The following is a 17205-nucleotide window of genomic DNA, read 5'->3' on the forward strand; positions in this document are numbered from 1 at the left end:
GCTATATTCTGCAGTTCTTTGAAGTGGTTAAAGATTACCTATCTATGTAGAATACAATCTCTATGTACCTAAAGAACCTTATTAATCCAACTATAAGTATGACAAACATGGATGACTGTTGACCTATAATTCTTAATACCTATATAGCTTAAAGACTAGGGCTTTATATTAGAATATTAGAGAATCTTTAAACAGCTGTGCAACAAATGAGGACAATGACCTCAAATGTAAACAATGTACAAGTATCTTGATCAAAGGTAGAAATGTATAATGCATTATGATAAATATATCCTAAAATTGTATCAATATACAAAATGTCTTAAGCAGAGGTAGAAGCATGCATGCATACAATCTGACCAAATAACTTTGTCTAGGTATACAAACATTGTAAACAGAAACAGGAGCATATTCAATATAACAAATATAATTTGAACTTGTATCAATATACAAGAATCTATACCAATGTAAATTGTCTATAAATAATAGCTCACAAGTATTTACTCTATTACTCACTATTATTATTAATGTGAGCAAGCTCATACTAATCTACTAGAGCCTATCATAATCACAAATCAAAGTTAACACCACAAATAATGGCACAAAGACTGGAGAGGTTAAGGCCTCAGAGGTTAAGAGCACTGGCTGCTCTTCCAGGGGTCCTGAGTTCAATTCCCCACAACCACATGGTGGCTATCTATAAGGAGATCTGGCGCCCTCTTCTGGCTTGCAGGCACATACGCAAACAGAAGACTGTATACATAACAAATAAATAGATCTTTGAAAAATAATGGTACAAGTTGATGCCATGTGCCTTCTGATCTATGTGCTGGAAAAGACATGAGTCTACTTACAAAATAACTGCGGGGAGTGTGGCATGTACTTATGAGTCCGTCATTCCAGGTGCACCGGCAGGAGGAGCATGAGTTCCAGAAGAGTTATGTGATAAGATCTTCTTTCAGAGAATCAAGGCCTGGGAACACAGCTGAGGGATGAAGCGTTTGTCTAACACACACACACACACACACACACACACACACACACACACACACCTCTAGCTCCAATCTCAGCATTGGAAAAACAAAACTCAATACAACATAATTCCACCAAGACATGCAAAGTCTGTGTCTCGCCAGCAAGAAGCATTAGATATAACCAAATAAAGTCTGTTCTGTCAGCTGATTAGTTTATATTCCTCAAAGATGTTCTAGAACATACACCAAGAGGAAACCCTCAAAAAAATTTTTTTTGGGTGCTGTCTTCAAAGGAGAATAAGCCCACAGCTGTATTTGAATAATATTAATTGTTTAACGTTTCTTGAATACACACACATTTTATATTTGCTTACAAATAGAGGGAAAGCTAGAGGGATACACATTGAAATGTTAATTATGGGGGTTGCAGGGAGCTCTGTCAGTAAAGTGCTTGCAAGAGGACCTGAACCCACATAAGAAAGATGGCGTGGGTGTGGTCTTGTAAGTCCAGAGCCGGCGAGGCCGAGACATGTGGACCCTGGAGGTGACTGACCATTGTGAGTTTCAGGCCAATGAGAAACGCTGCCTCAAAGACAAAGAAGATCTTGTCTGTTTCCAATTTCGAGGAGGATCTATATATGTTTTTCTTTGGGTTCACCTTATTACTTAGCTTCATGAACTATAGGCTCTATGTCTTTTGTTTATAGCTAGTATCCACTTATGACTGAGTACATACCATAATCCTCTTTTTGGGTCTGGGTTACCTCACTCAGGATAGTGTTTTCTAATTCCATCTATTTACATACAAAATTCAAAATGTAATTGTTTTTTTAAAAATATTTTTATGGTTTATTTAACTTCATTTTTTATGCGCATTAGTGTGAATGTGTCAGATCCCCTGCAACTGGATCTTCAGACAGTTGTGAGCTGCCATGTGGGTGCTGGGAATTGAACCCGAGTCCTCTGGAAGAGCAGTCAGTACTCTTAACCACTGAGCCATCTCTCCAGCCCAAAATGTCATTGTTTTTTACTGGAAATAGGAAACAGACAAAATTGGGATAAAAACCTATAAAAACTGATAAAATTGGGAGCATGGGGGTTGGGGGAGAAGGGAGGGTAGAAGAGGAAAAGGAGGGGAGAAAGGGAGGGTTGAGGAGAACTTGAGGGAATGGGATAGTCGAGATGGAGGAACGACAGAGATGAAAGCAAGGAAAGAGATATATATTTTTTTATTTTTATTGAGCTCTACATTTTTCTCTGCTCCCCTCCCTGCCTCTCCCCTCCCCTTCAACTCTTTCCCAAGGTCCCCATGCCCCCAATTTACTCAGGAGATCTTGTCTTTTTCTATTTCCCGGAAAGAGATATCTTGATTAAGGGAGCCGTTATAGGGTTAGCAGAAACCTGGCTCTAGAGAAATTCCCAGGAATCCACAAGGATGACCCCAGCTAGGACCCTAAGCAATAGAGGAGAGGGGGCCCAATCTTGATTTGCCCTGTAGTCAGGCTGATGAGTATCTTAAATATCACTATAGAACCTTCACCCAGCAACTGATGGAAACAGAGGCAGAGACCCACACTGGAGCACTGGACTGAGCTCCCAAAGTCCAGTTGAAGAGTGGGAGGAATGAGAATATGAGCAAAGAGGTCAAAACCATGATGGGGACACCCACTGAAACAGTCTATCTGAGCTAATAGGAGCTCACCAACTCCAGCCGGACTGGGAAGGTACACTCATAGGTCCACACTAGTCCCTCTGAATGTGGCTGACAGTTGTATAGCTGGGCAGACTGAGGGGCCACTGGCTGTGGCACCAGGATTTATTTCTACTGCATGTAATGGCTTTTTGGGATCCTATTCTCTTTGGATGTATACCTTGCTCAGTCCACATATAGTAGGGAGGGCCTTGGACCTTCCATAAAGCAATGTGCCTTACCCTCTCTGAGGATGGGATAGGGTGGGGTGAGAGGGTGTGTGGAGGGAATGGGAGGAGGGGAGGGAGTGGGAACTTGGATTTGTATTTTTTAAAAATCTAATAAATTTTAAAAAAACATAGTGGACCTAAAAGGGGGGGAGAAAAGAAAAAAAAGACAGGGCTAGAGAGATGGCTCAGTGGTTAAGAGCATTGCCTGCTCTTCCAAAGGTCCTGAGTTCAATTCCCAGCAACCACATGTTGGCTCACAACCATCTGTAATGAGGTCTGGTGCCCTCTTCTAGCCTTCAGGCATACACACGAACAGAATATTGTATACATAATAAATAAATAAATAAATATCAAAAAAAAAGAAAAGAAAAAAGACAAAGAATGCACTCTAGAGAGATGGCTCAGTGGTTAAGTGCACTGGCTGCTCTTCCAGAGAACCTGGGTTCAATTCCCAGCACCACAGGGTGATCATAATGTTCTGTAACTCCAGTCCAGGGGATTTGATGCCCTATCTGAGCTCCACAGATATAGATATCAGTCATGCGTGTTGTGCATAGAAACACATACAGGAAAACATCCCTACACATAAAACAAGTTTAAAAAAAAATATCAAGGTAGGCAACACTTGAGAAACAAGAGCTGAGGGTGACTTTTCATCTCTACACGCACACACACACACCTATGTGCACACATGTACACACACAAACAAACACCCTATGTGCACATTTGTACACACACACACAAACATACACATCTATGGTTATCTGCAGAAAGTAAAACTAGGTTTTTTCTGCATACTATCTACTAAATTTTCTATACTGAATGTGTAAATTTAAAATTTTTTTTTTCTGGTTTTTCGAGACAGGGTTTCTCTGTGGTTTTGGAGCCTGTCCTGGAACTAGCTCTTGTAGACCAGGCTGGTCTCGAACTCACAGAGATCCGCCTGCCTCTGCCTCCCAAGTGCTGGGATTAAAGGCGTGCGCCACCATTACCCGGCTTAAATTTTTTTTGATCTATTTATTATATATACAGTGTTCTGTCTGCATGTATGCCTGCAGGCCAGAAGAGGGCGCCAGATCTCCTTAGAGATGGCTGTGAGCCACCATGTGGTTGCTGGGAATTGAACTCAGGACCTCTCTTAAACTCTGAGCCATCTCTCCAGCCCCCTGAATTTATAATTTTTACTAAAGGATTTATTAATGTTTTTATACTGAATTCACAGTAAAGTATACTCTAAAGGGAAGTTTAAAAATTACATATATACAGCTGGGTGTGGTGGCTTGTGCCTATAATTCTAGTAACCAGAAGCTGAAGTGGAAAGATTGTGAGTTCAAGGTCAACCTGGGCAAAACAGTAAGTCCCAGGTCAACAAGGATTCCAAAACATATACACACAAATCAATAAAACAAATAAAACAAAACAAACAATAAAAAACAGAAAAGAGAAAGGAAGGAAGGGAGGGAGGGAGGGAGGAAGGAAGGAAGGAAGGAAGGAAGAAAGGAGAGAGAGGACAGGGAGAAGTGTCTTGGTATACAAGTATCCTTTCCTGAATATTATTTTTGTCCCCTTTGTAACACTGTATTTAAAGTGTGTGTGTGCATGTGTGAATGTGTGAGTTTATGTTCACTACTTGTGTTCAGGAGCCCATGGAGGCAGAAGAGGGTAGCACTTACTGGAGACACAGGGAGGCTCAAATAACATTCAGAAAGATCCACAGACATTTTCCATAAGAATCAGAAAGAGGCCGGGTGGTGGTGCACACCTTTAATTTCAGCACTCAGGAGGCAAAGACAGGTAGAGCTCTGTGAGTTCGAGGCCAGCCTGGTCTACAGGGCTAGTTCCAGGTCTCTAAAAGCCACAGAGAAGCCTTGTTTTGAAAAAAAACAAACAAACAAAAAAAAAAAGCATCAGAATCAGAAAGGGTAGCTGAGAATTCCAAAGACACGGTCCCCAACATTTTCTTTGCCATATCTTATAGTGAGCTTCTGTTTTTCTCACTATAAACTAATATATGCCCATTACTGAGAGCTCAAAAATATTATATTTGAAAAGAAAAACCACAAAAGAGCAGTTACAGGGGCTGAGGGGCTGGCTTAGCCGGTAAAGGGCTTACTGCACATGCATGAGAGCTGTGTTTGCAGGGTCGAGACTCTAAACCCTGCTCACACTGATCTGTACTGTGTGCAATGACTGTGTACAGGGTCGAGACTCTAAATCCTGCTCACACTGAGCTGTGCTGTGTGCAATGACTGTGTACAGGGTCGAGACTCTAAACCCCGCTCACACTGAGCTGTGCTGTGTGCAATGACTGTGTACAGGGTCGAGAGTCTAAACCCTGCTCACACTGAGCAATGACTATCATACACACACACACACACACACATATTCAGAGATCTCCTTGAAAAAAAGGAAAAATTAAATAAAATAATAGATTAGTGTGAGCTTACTCACAATAATAGTAAATAATAAAATAGATACTTGTAAGCTATTATTTATGGACAATTTACATTGGTATAGATTCTTGTATATTGATACAAGTTCAAATTATATTTGTTATGTTGAATAAGCTCCTATTTCTGTTTAGAATATTTGTACACCTGTGCAAAGTTATTTTGTCATATTGTATGCAAAAATGTTTCTACCTTTGTTTAAGACATTTTGTATATTGATACAATTTTAGGATATATTTATCATAATGCATTATACATTTCTACCTTTGATCAAGATACTTGTACATTGTTTACATTTTGAGGTCATTGTCTTTATTTGCTGTACAGTTGTTTAAAGATTGTTTAATATTCAAATATAAAATCTTGGTCTTTAATCTATATAGGTATTAAGAATTAGAGGTCAGCCGGGCGGTGGTGGCGCACGCCTTTAATCCCAGCACTCGGGAGGCAGAGGCAGGCGGATCTCTGTGAGTTCGAGACCAGCCTGGTCTACAAGAGCTAGTTCCAGGACAGGCTCCAAAACCACAGAGAAACCCTGTCTCGAAAAACCACAAAAAAAAAAAAAGAATTAGAGGTCAGTAGTTATAGCTAGATTAATCAGGTTTTTTAGATGCATAGAGATTGTATTATTCTACATAGATAGGTAATCTTCAACCACTTCAAAGAACTGCAGAATTTAAATAACTTAGGGTTCAGTTGATGTAAGACACAATTGCTCCTGGCAGCACTGATCTATTCCTGAGAGAATGATGAGCACCAAAGACACTCCACTTGGAGTTTGTTTTCTTCTTGACAAAACTGGTCTTTTGGTAAGAAACTGCCCATGCCTCAACCACTGACCACTGACAAAATATACATTGTCTGGACTGGACAAACAGGATTCTAAAAAAAGGATGCCAAACTTTGCCAAGACAGGGTAAGACCATTTTTAAAAGAAATTCCTGCCTCTTAAAATGGTCTGTCAGTTACTCTAGACCTTAGCTAAAGTTGGTTGTTACAACATTGCAAATAAGACTTTGGGTGATTGCTCAGGTAGCCAGCTGTCTCTGTCATATAATGCCCATTTTGAAAGCTGCTTAATTGCACTTCCTGCCTACTCAACTAATATTATCTCCCTCTCAGGCCTTCAATGGAGTTGAAGACTAAATAGTCATAGTTACCTTCCTCTTATGATTTAGCCAAGCCATTTCTAATACAAGACTTAGACTACTTAGGATAAAATGATTATTTAGCACATGTTCCTTGCTCAATATCATTTATGCTAGTTATAATTCTAATTTTTATACTTGATATCTGTTCTTATAGTATACAGTTTTGTATTGGGTTTGGAACTCTCTTATTTAACAAAAGGGGGAGGTGATGGGGAACTGCCTTCAGCCAATGACCTTTGAGAGCCTGGACCAGGTTGAGGTGTGGCTTTGGGGTACCATAAAGCTGCCATCCTGCCTGCTTGCCCCTCTCTTCTCACTCCGCACCTGAATGTTTCTGTTCTGTGAGTTTTCCCTTTTTTTGGAATTTTTCGAGACAGGGTTTCTCCATAGCTTTTGGTTCCTGTCCTGGAACTAGCTCTTGTAAACCAGGCTGGCCTTGAACTCACAGAGATCTGCCTGCCTCTGCCTCCCGAGTGCTGGGATTAAAGGTGTGCGCCACCATCGCCCGGCTGAGTTTTCCCTTTTAATAAAGAGAATCCTTAGAATACTCTATTCAGAGTTATCTTTGGGTACTTGACTTGCGTTCCCCCTATTTGATGCGTTCAGCATCTGTTGTAATAGAAGCGGCGGGGCTGCATCCCCAGCACCCCGGCCGCCTGGCTAGCTTATACCCCGAAATAATTACACGGACACTTTATTCTTTTAAACACTGCTTGGCCCATTAGCTCTAGCCCTTACTGGCTAATTCTGATATCCCGATCAACCCATCTCTAATAAACTTGTGTAGCACCGGTCTTACCAGGAAGGATTTAGCAAGTCTGACCTGGCGGCTTGCTCCATCGTGTGCATCTGCCCGGAAGAGCAAAGCATGGCTTCTCTGCTCCAGAGAGCAGAGCTGTCGAGTCTGAGCTCACTTCCTCTTCCTCCCAGCATTCTGTTCTGTTTTCTCCTCCCACCTATGTTTTAACCTATGAGGCCAAGCAGTTTCTTTATTACTTAACCAATGACCTTCCTCCATCAAGCATCAACCTTTCTTTTGGCACAATTTTGCACTTCTGAATGTTAACCCCTATTGCTAATATTTGCTTACTTTCTTAATTTTCTGAAGCCTTCCTTACCAACAGCTTAGTAAGTAGCGCTTCTCTAAGTGGGTGACTGTTCTCTCCATGTGTGACACTCTGATGCTCTGTTAACTGCGTGTGCTGATGCGTTTGACTGCCATGACCTGTGCTGGTCACTCTGTAGGTCTGCACCTCGCTGTTGTCCTCTCCACTCTGTGGCTCTCCTTCACCATTCTCCTCCTTGGAAACTTCACCATTCTCCTTGGAAACTGCCTTCTTCTAGAGCCTGTGATTGTCAACTCTTGGTTTTGTAAGTCAAAATCCATTTAGTTTTCATTTTGTGTGTGTATGTGTATGCGTGCGTGCACATGCATGCATGCATGTGCAGGGAGTGTGCATACCTCAGCATGTGGAGGTAAGAGGAGAAGCTGGAATGTCAGTGCTCACCCTCCATCTTGTTTGAGACAAGGTCATTTATCCTCCATTGCATATGCAGGCTCTCAAGTTTCTGCCTCTGCTCCTGTCTCATCATGGGAGCACTGGTAATACAGATGAGTCATCGACACCCAGGTGAGTTCTGGGGAGACCAGGTCCTCATGCTTGTAGAGCGAGCACTTTATCCACTGAGCCTTCTCCCCAGCGCATTCTCTGAGTCATTTTGGGGGAACACATTCTGCAGCAACTTCTGCAGAAAGAAATTACAGAAGAAAATGCCTATAGTTCCTTCCATGTTAGGAATGTCTTCAATGCATTTTTGCACTTATTAATCATTTGACTATGTGCAAGATGAAGCATTAAAAAATCATTTTCCTTCTGAATTGTTAGAGCAGGGATTGGAGAGATGGTTGGTAATTAAGAACACTGGCTGCTCTTCTAGAGGATCGGAGTTCTATTCCGAGCACCCACAGGGCAGCTGAAACCGTCTCTGAACTGCTGGTCTAAGGGACTCAGCGCCCTCTTCTGGTGTTTGTGGGCACTGCATGCATAAGGTGCACAAACACACATGCAGACAATACCAATACACATAAAATAAAAATAACTCTTGTTTTTTTAAAACAGGATCCCTCTATGTAGTTCTGGCTGTCCTGGAACTCACTGCATAGAGCAAGATGGCTTCGTCTGCATGCCTCTGCCTCTGGAGATTAAAGGCATACATCACCATATTGGACCCAAAATAAATAAAAATTAAAAATAAAAAATAAAACATAATTATCAGAGCATTGTCCTGCTGTTCCATGCTGCCCGCATCTCTGTTTAAGAGCCCATTGTTACCAAGATTGTGAAGTCTGTTTTGATTCTTGAGACAGAGTCTCACGTAGCCCAGGCTAGCCTTAAAAATCACTATGTAGCCAAGGATAGCCAACCTCTGATCCTCCAGCCCCTGAAAACTAGAATGACAGGCATGTACCACTGCACTTGGCTCATGTAGTCCTAGGGTTTAATCACAGGGCCTTGTGCATGTTCAGCGAGTAATCCACCATCTGAGCTGCACTCCCAGCCAAAAACCTACTTTTAAAAATAATTTTTCTTTGATCTGAAAGTATAGCTCCGTGGTTCAGAGCACTTTCTGTTCTGGCAACCCCAGTTCGGTTCCCAGCACCCATGTCACCTCTGACAGCCTTCTATTACTTCAGTGCCTTCTTCTGGTCTCCTCTGGCTCTAGGCATGCAGATGGTGCACAGACACACATGCAGACAAACATTCATACATGTGAACAATAAAAAAGAACGATTTTCTGTAAGACTCTGTGTTCTGTTTATCATCTGTTGTGCCCTGCCCATAAAGGAAGGTCAAGGGAAAGAAACAAAGAGTAAAACCATAGAAAATGCAGTCCTTCTAGGTAATAACCTATCCTGCCAAACCCAAGCCTCAGCTAAACCAACAGCTTATATTAACACCAGACAGAGAATTCAGTTAAACAGCTCACATTTTCCAGAAAGCATATAACTCAGGCTCAAATGGCCTTCAACAAGCAATCTGTAAGCCTGCTTACTATTTTCAGGAGACAGACACTCATTATGCTGTTTAGGCGGGTTCCAGGCTCCTGGGCCTAAGTGACCTTCATATTTCAGCCTCCCAAATAGTCAGGATATGCACCACCATGCCCAGCTCGTGTATGTGTTATTTATTTTTATCTGTTCTAGTTGACAGATTACTATTTCTAATATATATGTATATATAATAGTATAATATATGTAATCTTATTATTAATATATATTAGAAATAGCCAGGTGGTGGTAGCGCACATCCTTAGTCCCAACATTTGGGAGACAGAGACAGGTGATCTCTGAGTTTGAGGCCAGCCCAGTCTACATAGGGTGTTCCAGGACAGTCAGGGCTACACAGAGAGATTGTGTCTCAAAACAAACAAAAAAGGAAGCAATAGTAATCTGTCGAGCTAGGAATAGCAGTGCACACTTGTGATCCCAGGACTCAGGCATCTGAGATGAAATTTCCATGCTTTATTATATAACAAGTCTGAGGCCAGCCAGGGTTAGGAAGCAAGACCCTATTTTGTAAAAACAAAGCAAACAAATTAAAAAAGAATCTATCCAAATATTTCTCAGGGTGTCTCTGCCATATGACATTTTCACCGACGAAGGGTGACACACTCAGTTTCTCCCCTGAGACAATCGAGCATGTGGGACCATCAGTGTTTTCTTCATTCTCCGTCTTAACTGATGGGGAGGGATGTTCCGTGGAGGTCTTAGTTTATCTTTTCCTAAGGAATGGTTACGTCTAAAACATTTCTGTATGTTTGTCTGACTTAGTATATCCTCTTCAGTGAGTTGTCTCCCAAACTTTTGCATATTTTAGTTGATTTTGTTGAAGATTTTTGTATAGAGTTTAAAAAAGTTTATGTTTTAGGAGCAAACCTTTTGAGGTATGTGGCTTGCAGGTGTCTTTTCCCTGGTTGCAGTCCATCTACTTATCCACTTAACAGAGCTTTCCTCAAATTAAAATTATCATTCACTGATGTTTCTTCTGTTTTTAGACAAGGCCTCACTCTGTAGACCAGGCTGGCCTTGAACTCAGAGATCCACCCGCTTCTGCCTTCAACACACTGGATTAAAGACTGACCTGATTTTTTAGTTTGTGAATCATGTTAGGTTTTACATATTACACTTTTGTTTGTTTATTTGTTTTTCAAGACAGGGTTTCTCTGTATAGCTTTGGTGGCTGTCCTGGAACTCACTCTGTAGACCAGGCTGGCTTCAAACTCAGAGATCCGCCTGCCTCTGCCTCCCAAGTGCTGGTATTAAAAGTGTGCGCCATCACTGCCCAGCTTTAACTTATATTCTTTTTTTTTTTTTTTTGGTTTTTCGAGACAGGGTTTCTCTGTGGCTTTGGAGCCTGTCCTGGAACTCGCTCTGTAGACCAGGCTGGTCTCGAACTCACAGAGATCCGCCTGCCTCTGCCTCCCGAGTGCTGGGATTAAAGGCGTGCGCCACCATCGCCCGGCTTAACTTATATTCTTGATCAAGTAATCAATATGTATCTGTGTGTACTCGTGTGTATGCATGTGTAGATACACATGAATATGTATGCACAAATGTGGAGGTCAGAGGTCAACTTCAAGTGTTACTCCTCAGGACCCCAGCTGGCCTGGAACTTGCTATAGAGACAAGGCTAGCCTTGAACTCATGGAGACCCTTCACCTGCCTCCCGAGGCCTGGGATTAAAGGCACAGGCCTTGACACCTACCATCATCTTGTAGTTTGAAACAAGGTCTCTCGCTTGAACCTCCACATCTCTCCTTAGGCTGGTCTAGCTGGCCAGCAGGCCCAGGACCCTTCTGTCTCTGCCTCCCCTGCACTGGGATGACAAGCATGTGCCATCATCCTTGATTTCAGTGTTTTTCTTAAATTCGGGGAAATTTAGGTTTAAGTTCTCTGTCTCTTCTTCTGCTTCTGTCTATTGATATCTAATTGTTCAAGTATTGTTTATTGAGAGCATTTGAAAGTGGCCCCCAACAGTCTCATATGTTCGAATGCTTGGTCCCCAGATGAGTATTGTTTGGGAGGATTAGGAGGTGTGTTGTGGCTTTGATGGAGGAGGTATGGCCTTGTTAGAGAAGGTGTGTCCCTGAGGGTTAAAAGGTCCACGCCAGGCCCAGGTTTCTCTCTGTCTAGTGCCTGTGAATCGAGATGGAATGCTCTCAGCTACTCCTCCAGCATCATGCCTGCCTGCCTGCCACCATGCTTCCCCCCATAATGAAAATGGACTGAAATGCCATACATATGAGACACGGCAGTTCTGTTCCCCATTTGTTTGTGACAGGGTCTTGCTTGCTTGCCCAGGCTAGCCTCAAACTCACAGCAGTCATCTTGCCTCGGCCTTCTGAGTGTTGGGATTATATTTATGTGGCACCTCACCTGACTGAGAATTTTATTATTTATTTATTTTGAGACAGGATTTTACTATGTGGCCATGGCTGGACTAGAACTCAGAGATCCTCCTGCCTCTGTCTCCCTAGTGCTGGAATTAAAGGTGTGAGCCACCACACCAGACTGAAAATTCTATTTTTAACTTTTCAAATATTACATTTTTATTTACTTATTGTGTGTGTGTGTGCCACAGTGTGTGTGTGTGTGCGTGTGAGTGTGCGTGTGCGGGTGTGTGTGTGTGTGTGTGTGAAAGACAGCTTGTGGGAGTTAGTTCTCTCTTCCTACACCACCTATAGTTCAGGGATCAGACCAAGGCCTTTAGGCTTGGGGGCAAGCACCTTAACACCTGCTGGGCCATCTCATTGGCCCTGTTTTTAATTTTCTGGGGAGCCTCCATACTGTTCTCCATCATGGTGGTACTAACTCATATTCCCACCAACAACACAGCACAGCAGAATGGTACCTCTTCATTTAAGCGATACTCAGTGCATGGCCCGTGAAGGGCGAACACAGGCTTCCTGTGTAGCTAGTTGTTTGAGCTCAAGCTTCCTAGTCTGTATAGCCTGAGAAATCTCCAAGAGTCTAGTAGCAATGGTCCAAAAGTCATCAGGGTTTGTAAGATGTCAAAAACTTAGCTGTTGCCGGGCGATGGTGGCACACGCCTTTAATCCCAGCACTCGGGAGGCAGAGGCAGTCGGATCTCTGTGAGTTCGAGACCAGCCTGGTCTACTGTAGTAATATGAGCGGCGGGGCTGCATCCCCAGCACCCCGGCAGCCTGGCTAGCTTATGCTCCGAAATAACAACACACAAACTATATTCATTTAAACACTGCTTGGTCCTTTAGCTCTAGCCCTTACAGACTAATTCTCACATCCTGATCAACCCATCTCTAATAATCTGTGAGCACCGGTCTTACCGGGAAAGGTTCAGCATGTCTAACCTGGTGGCTTGCTTCATCGCGTGCGTCTGCCCAGGAGCCGGGAGCATGGCGTCTCTCTGAGGCGTCTGCTCCCGAGAGGAGAGCTGTGGAGTCTGAGCTCACTTCCTCTTCCTCCCAACGTTCTGTTCTGTTTACTCCTCCCACCTATCTTCTAACCAATGAGAGCCAAGCAGTTTCTTTTTATTTAACCAATGACCTTCCTCCATCAGTCTACAGAGCTAGTTCCAGGACAGGCTCCAAAGCCACAGAGAAACCCTGTCTCGAAAAACAAAAACAAAACAAAACAAAACAAAAAAAACCCTTAGCTGTTTTATTGCAGTTAGCTAAGGCAACTTATTTCCCCTTGCTCACATTTGTCCCTGTGCTGGATGGCACAGCAGTGGCCATGAGCGTTTTTGGCATCCAGGGCAGGTCAGCTGAGTCAGAAATGCCCTCCATCTGGGCTATTACTACAGTGACAGCTACTCCTCACTGCACATGTATGAACATTTGACAGTGGTGAATCACCTGGGGTTGTGGCCTGTGTGGACACATCTAGGTCAAGTCAGGGCATTAAACGTGTCCAACAGCACCTAGGACTAGAAGTCTGTGGGAGTGGAGAAGAATCAAGGTTTTAATAGACATGAAGCCAGAATCTAGTCTGAGGAAAAGTCTTCCAATCATCAGCCATGAAGAATTGTCAGTAGAGAATTCCACTCCATACTGGCATCAGTGAAACCAAGTTTATCCTGTTGGCAATATACTCAATAATACAGCACATATAATTATTTAAGCACTGTGGTCTGTGTGTGTGTGTGTGTGTGTGTGTGTGTGTGTGTGTATATGTGCATGCATGCTGAGAATCAAACACCCAGGGTCTGTGTTGGCTAGCTGGGCAAGCATACCCAGCTCTCATTGTTTTTGAGATAATGTCTTGTTATAGCTTGTTATATATTCATACATCTCAGGCTGGCCTCCAAGTTTTAACTTTCCCACTTTGGTCTCCGAGTTTATCACCACATCTGGTTCATCCTTTTCCTTTTTTATGGAAATTATGCAAAATATAATGTATCAGAATTCCTATGTTTAGGGCTAGCAAGGGTTCAGCGAGTAAAGGAACTCGCTGCCAAACCTGGACAGAGAAAACGGTTCCCAGAAGTTGTTCTCTGACCTTCACGTGTGCACCATGGCACGTGTGGCTGTTAAAAATGCAATAAAAAAAATCAGGAGCTGGAGAGATGGCTAAATGGTTAAGAAAATATACTGTTCGTACAGAGAACCCAGGCTCAGTTCCCAGTACTCACGTCAGGCAGCTCATAACCAACTCTAACTCTGACTCCAGGAGATAGAATACCCTCTTCCTGCCCCCTCTGACACTACCCTTGTGTGCACAAACTGTCCTCAACCCCATATACACACACTTCAAAAATAAAATCTTAACCCAAAGAAAAACATATAGGCATCCTCCTGAATATTAACCTACATCAGGCGATGAAAGGAGACAGAGACAGAGACCCACATTGGAGCACCGGACAGAAATCTCAAGGTCCAAATCAAGAGCAGAAGGAGAGAGAGCATGAGCAAGGAACTCAGGACCGCGAGGGGTGAACCCACACACTGAGACAATGGGGATGTTCTATCGGGAACTCACCAAGGCCAGCTGGCCTGGGTCTGAAAAAGCCTGGGATAAAACCGGACTCGCTGAACATGGTGAACAATGAGGACTACTGAGAACTCAAGAACAATGGCAATGGGTTTTTGATCCTACTGCACATACTGGCTTTGTGGGAGCCTGGGCAGTTTAGATGCTCACCTTACTAGACCTGGATGGAGGTGGGTGGTCCTTGGACTTCCCACAGGGCAGGGAACCCTGATCGTTCTTTGGGCTGACGAGGGAGGGGGACTTGATTGACGGAGGGGGACTTGATTGGGGGAGGGGGATGGAAATGGGAGGCGGTAGCGGGGAAGAGACAGAAATCTTTAATAAGTAAATAAATTTAAAAAAATAAAATCTTTTTCAATTTTGAAGAATTCCTGTGTTCAAATGTTTTATGACTTGGCACAAAATACTTCTCTCAGTGCAAATGAGATGGAAGATTGCAGAGACGGAGGACTGCAGAGACGGCGCAATTCCTGCAGAGACGGAGGATTGCAGAGACGGCGCAATTCCTGCAGAGACAGAGGATGCAGAGACAGCGCAGTTCCTGCAGAAACGGAGGACTGCAGAGATGGAGGATGCAGAGACAGAGGGTTGCAGAGATGGTACAGCTCCTGCAGAGGACCTGGGCTCAGTTCCCAGCACCCCAGCAGGCAGCTCACAACTGTCTGTAACTCCACGGGTGCCACTCCAGGGCATCCAGTACTCTCTCTGGCCTCCAGAGACTACATGCTGTACAGACATACACATAGGTATATAAAACTAAAATCACAATGTAAATATTTGTTTTAAAAAGAAGTTATAGACTAAAAAATTTAATTACATTTTTAGATCTATTTATTTTATACTTGTCAGTGTTTTGCCTGCACCTATGTATGTGGACCACAGGTTAGAAGAAGTCATTGGATCCCTGTCACCAGAGTCTCTGGAACCGAATGGGTGTGAGCCACCATGTGGATGCTGGAGATTGAATCCAGGTCCTCTATAAGGGCAAGGACTTTAACTGCTGAGCCTTCGTTCTGTTTGAGACAAGGCCTCCTAACCAGGCTGGCCTTGAATCACTGTGCAGACATGAGTCATGTCCTCCTGAGTTCTGGGATGATGAGTGCGCACCATCACACTTGGTTTTCTGGAGTGCTGGGGACAGAACCCAGGGCTTTGTGCTCACTAGATGAGCATGTGCTACCAAGGGACTGCATGTCCAGCCCTAAAAGAGATTTTTTTTTTTTGAAACAGAGTCTCTTGTAGCCCAGGCTGGACTCAAATTCACTACGAAGCCAAGGATGAGCATGAACTTTGGATTCCTCTTCCCTTCTGCTAGGGTGCTAGGATTGCAAGAATCACCGAGACTTGAACCCAGGACCCTGTGCATGCCATCAGCTCTACCAACAGAGTTATGTTCCTAGTATTAGAAACTTTCAAAAACTCAAACATGAAGAGAAATTTGACCCATTATGCTAAAAGGCTGAATTATCTTTCTAAACTTTTTTCTTTTTTTCAAACAATACTTAATATCAAAGAGATGCCAGGTCTGGGGGTGCCTTGTGGTAAAGTCCCCGCTGCGCAAGCATGAGGACCTGAGTTTGGATCCCCAGCACCCACAGAAAAGCCAACTGTGTGACACACACTTGCACGCCACTGGGAGGTGGCAACAGAAGGATCCTGAGATCTCGGTAGGCAGTTGGTGTAGGCAGTTGGCGAGCTCCAGGTTTAGTAAGGGATTGTGGTAGTTTGAGTGAAAACGGCCCATAGGCTCATAGGAACTGGCACCGTCGGGAGGTGTGGCCTTGTTGGAGTGGGTGTGGCTTTGTTGGAGGAAGTGTGTCACTGGGGGTAGGCTTTGAGGTCTCAGAAGCTCAGCCAGGTCCAGTGTGTCACTGTCTCTTCCCGCTGCTGCCTGTGGATCAAGACGTAGAATTCTCAACTCTTTCTTCAGCACCATGTCTGTCTGCATGCCACCATGCTTCCCACTATGGTGACAATGGATATACCTCTGAACTGTAAACCAGCTCCAATTAAATGTTTTCCTTTATAAGAGTTGCCATGGGGATGGAGAGATGGCTCAATGCTTAAGAGCACTGGCTGCTCTTCCAGAGGTCCTGAGTTCAATTCCCAGCAACCACATGGTGGCTCACAACCATCTGTAATGGGATCCGGCAACGTCTTCTGGTGTGTGGGCATACATGGAGGCAGAATGTTGTATATATAATAAATAAATCTTTAAAAAAAAAAAGAGTTTCTAGGTTCATGGTGTCTCTTTACAGCAATAAAACCCTAACTAAGGCAGTGCTTAAAAAAAAAAAAACAACTCACCGGGCGATGGTGGTGCACGCCTTTAATCCCAGCACTCGGGAGGCAGAGGCAGGCAGATCTCTGTGAGTTCGAGACCAGCCTGGTCTACAGAGCTAGTTCCAGGACAGGCTCCAAAGCCACAGAGAAACCCTGTCTAGAAAAACAAAACAAAACAAACCAAAAAAAAAAAAAACTCAAGGTAGATGTGATATAGAAATGGCTCAGCAGTTAAGAGGGCTTGCTACTCTTCCAAAGGACCCAAGTTCTGTTTCTAGCACCTATGTTAGGCAGTTCAGAACTGCCCATAACTCCAGTTCCACAGGATATGACACTCTCTCCTGACCTTCAAGAGCATCCACACACGGCACATACTCAGACTCACATTGTACTATACA

The sequence above is a fragment of the Microtus oregoni genome, unplaced genomic scaffold (assembly GCF_018167655.1).
Source record: "Microtus oregoni isolate MIOR12 unplaced genomic scaffold, Mior012 000077F_ref0000221, whole genome shotgun sequence".
In the NCBI taxonomy this organism is placed as follows: Eukaryota; Metazoa; Chordata; class Mammalia; order Rodentia; family Cricetidae; genus Microtus; species Microtus oregoni.